Source organism: Hibiscus syriacus, unplaced genomic scaffold (assembly GCF_006381635.1).
Source record: "Hibiscus syriacus cultivar Baekdansim isolate YM2019G1 unplaced genomic scaffold, ASM638163v2 tig00110945_pilon, whole genome shotgun sequence".
In the NCBI taxonomy this organism is placed as follows: Eukaryota; Viridiplantae; Streptophyta; class Magnoliopsida; order Malvales; family Malvaceae; genus Hibiscus; species Hibiscus syriacus.
In genome coordinates, this window is record NW_024062926.1 from 940,163 (window position 1) to 945,964 (window position 5,802).

General features: G+C 35.2%; 1 pseudogene; it reads right to left on the reverse strand.

Annotated features, from left to right (window-relative positions):
• Positions 1-355: 355 nt before the first annotated feature.
• On the reverse strand, positions 356-2,571 carry LOC120147989 (annotated as a pseudogene).
• Between the last annotated feature and the right edge of the window lie 3,231 nt (positions 2,572-5,802).

A 5,802-nucleotide genomic window follows, 5' to 3' on the forward strand; every position in this document is an offset into this window, starting at 1 on the left:
ATATATTAAATTCAAATAAAGCTAGTCCTCCAATCGAATGTGACATTTGACATCATTCGATTGGAGGATTGGTTTATTTTAATTTATTAAAAATATTACTAAATTAAGAAAATACATAAATAATAGGGACCAAATGTGTGATTATATTAAAATATTTAACTGTTGTTAACGTCAATTAACTCTGAGTGATCACATCTTAATTAAATAAAACGTAAGCGACTATATCTTATGTTTTTTAAATCGGTAACCAAAAGTGAAGAAAACACAAATATAAACGATTATCCGTACAGTTAATCGTTATATTTATAACCTATAAACCCCAAAACCAGAAATCCCACAATATATTTATTTATTTGTAAAAAGAGCCATTACATGCTCTGCATTATTGGAAATTACAGTCGTTATGTTACATGCCGATCCTACGAGCAAGTTCTCAGATTCATGGCAGCAACCTCTCACAATTTGACGTCAAACCTTCTGATATGGAGCAAGATAATGAATCAAGCTTTGCTTCAGTAAGGAACTGGCACTCGGACCGATGAAGGACCGGAGTTCATGTCCTCTAGGATAAAATTCAAGAGAGTTTTTGTTATTGAACCTTCCTTGCCTACAAAGAAACCCATAAAAGGGAATTGTCGATGCTACATTGCAAAGACTGGTAATTAAACGATAGATGAGAAAAATATCTGTTTAGCATCAACTCGAGAACTTCCAAGAGATGTTTTAGGATCAAATATTTCGACATCTGTTCGAGTAAGGACACACTTCCTTGTATGAAAAAGCACTTAATCAATCAAGATTCAGGATAAAATAATGCAAGTGAAGTGGAATGCAGGCAAATTTGAATCAATGAATGCCAGAAACTAGTGGCTAAATGTTGTAACTTAAGTAAAAAAATTGAAACTTACCATCGCCTATGACCTGTTCATCCCACTGTGTTACAGGGGTACAAGGACTCCGCTGCCGAGAAGCATCATTTCATCTGCGCTCTTCCCTTCATCGATACTCACGTTATCCACTCTTATTCCACGAAGCTTCCCCTCTCTCATCAGTCCCTCCGCTAGAGTCAAAACTCTCCTAGCAGTGCAACCACTCAAAATTTTGTCAAATTTGGGCATTAGAAGCTCTTGTTCATTTGTGACAAATGCCACATTCATATTAGGCCCTTCAGCAATAAATCCATCATTATCCAGCCAAATTGCTGCAAATGCATCTTGTTCTTCAGCTTCCATCTTTGAAAGCACATTCGGAAGGTAATTCACACTCTTCATGGTGGCAAACTGGGGAGGTTTTATGGGGATCGATGAAGTAACTACTTTGATGCCTCTCGAATCGAACAAAGATTTATCTTCAATCACAATGGCATAAAGAGCTGGTTGATGACAGCCAGAAGGTGACAGTTGAAAGTCACCAGGTCCAGCAGACATCCAGTATCTCAATGATCCATTCATGCACTTAGATGCACTTACAGTTTGTATAAGAATTCTTCTAATCGTCTAGCGATCAAACGGAAGATCGATTTTTGCCATCGTCCCTGACCTTATGATACGATCAACATGCTGATCTAATTCATAGAGGTGCCTGAGATGTAGAAAAAACATATTGGAACTTTAATAAAGCACAACAATGGCATGGGGTTCCAATGGCTTCATTTTAACAATTCATATAAAGTTCCAAAACTTCATACAATTAATTCACTCAATTCTTATGGATTCAAAGGCTCAAACTATGTTATAAAAATCATGGTATGATTACTAATACCATAATTAAGAAATAATTAGATTCCAAATTAGGACAAAAACCAGCTGTTTCTTCTGAAAGCTTGACTAACCCGTTGTTTATTGCAGCAGTGTCAAATACACGATGCCCCCTATGAACCATGTGATCATCCATGGGGATCACCATGGCTGCTTCATCAGTTACTATTCCACCAAATATGCTAGAGTACATAGCCAGATATTGATGCTTTCCTCTGTTGTTTTCTCTGTTCTGTTTTAGCCTTTCAGTAGCCTTAAAACAAATGGAAAAAATGAAAGGAAAAAAAATCACAGATGGGAAATCAATGATATCATGTAAGAATAAAGAAAGAAAGACAAAACCTGTAAACAAGAGAGCAGAGGAATGTCCGATAGTTTATCAGTAGAATCTGCCCCACCAGACAATGAACTTATAAGAAAAGATGTGATATTATGAACTGAAATAATTCAACAACCAAGAAAAAAAGGAGAGAAAGAAAGAAACGCTGACCAATCATTGATTCAGATTGATTAGAACTTCTAATGATTCTCAAATCTCTGAGAGACCCCTTTTTCAAAAGTGAAAGATCTCTTGGAACAAGACATAAATCAAACAATTGGTCGGTATATCTTGTCGGAAAATTGGACTTGTATTTTGAGTAAGGAGCTGACAGAGGAGAAGCCATGGATGCTTTTGTTGAGTGAGAGAGTGAAGAATTAGAAAACCAATGGCCCTTTTAGTAAGCTATGGAAATGTTTGACTAAATAGTAGGATTGGATTCCGATGCCAAAAGAGTGAGACGGCGAGATCTGACAAAACTCTGCCGGCCGAGGTTGTTCGCCCTTAACGTTTCCTTTCTAGTAATTTCCTTCCAATTCCATGGGTGACCCTTTTTATTTTGATTTTGTTTATTTTTCTATCAAAGTAATTTGAAAATATACAATACTATCGTTTATATTATTGATTTGTTATAGTTTAGTCATTAAATTAATAATCCAATAATCTAAGTATACTACTAGCGCAAATATAAACCATGATTCATGAATAATTTAGTCATGAAAGTTTTACGAGAACCAGGTCACTCAGTGGTAAATGAATTATTGTTATTCATTGAGGTTTCGGGTTTGACATAAAAAATATGATAAATGTGAACGTTTAATGTAAATGGTTGAGAGTTATGTTTAAACAGATATTTCTTTGTACTTGCCCAAATTAATAAAAAAAATCTAAAATATATCCAATGGGAGAAATTAGGTCAATATTTCCATTGATAATAAAAAGTAAAAAAATATTGAGATTTAAATTTGACATGATAATTAATAAAAACTCATCAACAAAGTAAAATTAGGCGATTCTTCAACCTCTCATCAAAACTGGTTGGTTGCCAATCTTCGTACTTCTGGCCTTCTCCAAGCGACGAGTATTCCATGGAACAAGTTGTTCGCATCTCTAACTTGACAGTTATAGAGAGGAAGAACACTTTCATTTTCATTGGCACACGCAGATCAAGAGACAACTTTCTTCATCTGAGTCTCCATTGGGTCCAGATTATATGAAAATCCCAACTCTCCTGATGTCAACTCTTTGTCGACTGACTTCCCTATCACTTGGCATAAATCCCCACCTGGTTGGATTGCTTTAAACTCTGATGGAGCTGTTTCCACTTCATCCTCTCTTGGATCTGCATGCAGAACTTTAAGATTTATTCCGAGGCTTAAAACTTGCATGGTCCCAAGACTTCAAAAAAATTCAATGCCAAATTGATAGCATCGATGTTTATCACATGGTCTCTGATACCAACGCTCACTTCGGCTCCTCCTCCCTGGTTAGGACCATCACCTCTCTTCATGAACGTGCATGGCTCGTTGATTACATTCTCATTTTCCGTGATAACAAACTCAATAGTCGATTTACTTGCAAAACACACTTTTAATCAAAGATTTGATCATTCCTTCATTGACACCCCCGACCTTTTTACACGATGTTTCATTTCGTGATTCCAATGGCCCCAACAAGGCTATATTTTAAGTTGTAAAACCTTGCTTCATCATCTATTAAAAAAAACAAAAACAAAAACAAAAAAACAAAAAGCCCCATCAAACTTAAATAACTCATGTTTATTAAATACATTTTTGCAAACTGCTATTTGAAATTGTCGAGATGGCCGAGTGGTCTAAGGTGTCAGACTCAAATTCTAGTCTTCGAAAGAGGACATGCTTTCAAATTTCACTTTTGACATTTTTTTTGTCCCCAAAACACTACTCTCCGAAACACTTTGCCATTGTGTCCGCCTAGTTCATGCAGCTTCACAACACGGATCCATCATGGTTTCACTGCCCAGTGAAACACAAATTGAGTTTTGAAAAGCCCATCCCTTAGTTCAAACCAAAAATTGCTCCATCTGCCAAATGTGCATGCACTTGAGCTCTCATGGCATTTGTCATTCATCTCCCATAGATATCCAACCATTATTAACCTACTTTTTTCTATTTGTGTTACATATAAAAAGCGGACACATGAAAGGAAATTTGACCTGAGGCGATCAAGCTTCTTAACAGCCCTAATACTCTCCCTAGATACTACTAGTCCGGACCGATTTAGTCTTCAGCCTCTCCGGAAATATTTTTCTGTACCACGGCTGTATCATATCGAATTTAGGGTAAGAAGAATGCAATTATAACCAGTTGATATATGAGATTAAAAAGTAGGCTCGAGTTACTTTGCCCTCTGAATCATATGCACAGGAATAGATCCTAACACCCTCTCCATCATATGCTCAGTCGATATATTTTCTGGTTTCAGGTCAGTATCTGCCACAGTTTCTGAGTAGTAGTTATTTTTCTTTAGAAGATCAAATAAACTTGGTCCAAGCTTCTCAAACACCTGGTAACACCATGTATGATGTCAGGGACACCTGCCTTATTAAAATTTATATATTCGATATAACTTTGGTTTAATAGTATTTTGGTTAATGTAAAAATAAATATTTAAATTTAAAAAATATAAAATTTATTAAATATTTAATCAAGTAGGGGTCGAACTAAAGAATGATAAGTTTGTGTTATCAAATTTTTGGTCTACTTACAATTTAAGTCATTGTAAGTTTAAATATTAGACAAATTAGAAGTTGTCTTTTGAGTTTTGAATTTTTTTTTTAATTTAGGGTGAATACAAGGTAATATCTTTACAAAGACTTTCAACTATTTGACAATGAACGCTCATATACCTACATACGCGCTTGAACTCGGGACCTAAGAATAACAATAATCCCTTAATCACTAAGGTCGCTTAATTCATGCTGAATTTCGAGTTTAAATACCTATAAGTCTTTATATTTTTCTTAAATAATCTAATATTTCGACCTCTGCTAATATTTAATTATGGCCCCGCCCCTGTATGATGTATCCACAGGAAGCTTTTTGTTCGGTCACAATTATACAAATGAAGTCTACAAGGACAAAATGATATACTTGCTATGATAGAGGGACTAGGAAGGTATTTTTCACCATATAATTATGTGACTTTATAAAGTTTTCAATTGATATTTGTTTGCTGTCATGATCGCTGAGTGGTCTAAGCGCGTTCTGGTCTTCGAAAGGAGGTCGTGGGTTCAATTCCCACTTCTGACATTCTACATTTGGTGATGGACCAAATGATACACTCCCCTATGATAGAGGGACTAGGAAAGTATTTTCACCATTTAACCTTTTGCCAAATTTTATTACTTATGAATATTCTATTCAACTTTTATAACTTGTTAGGATGGCCGTGTGGTCCAAGGCACCAGAGTCAAGTTCTTGTTTTCGAAAGAGGGCGTCGGTTCAAATCCCACTTCAGATAAAAACTTTTTACTCTTCACTTGTTTGAAATCTTGCGAAGAAACATATATCTTGGTCCTGTGTTTAACAGGTTTGTATATAAATGTTTACTTTCTAAGAAATCATCAACTAACTAATTATCAATTAGTCTAATAAAATGAAATTTTTGATCCATTAATTAAGTTCGGAGGTTTGAAATTTGATGTTATAATTGAAAGAAAATTCGGTTAAAAATCATTCTCATAAT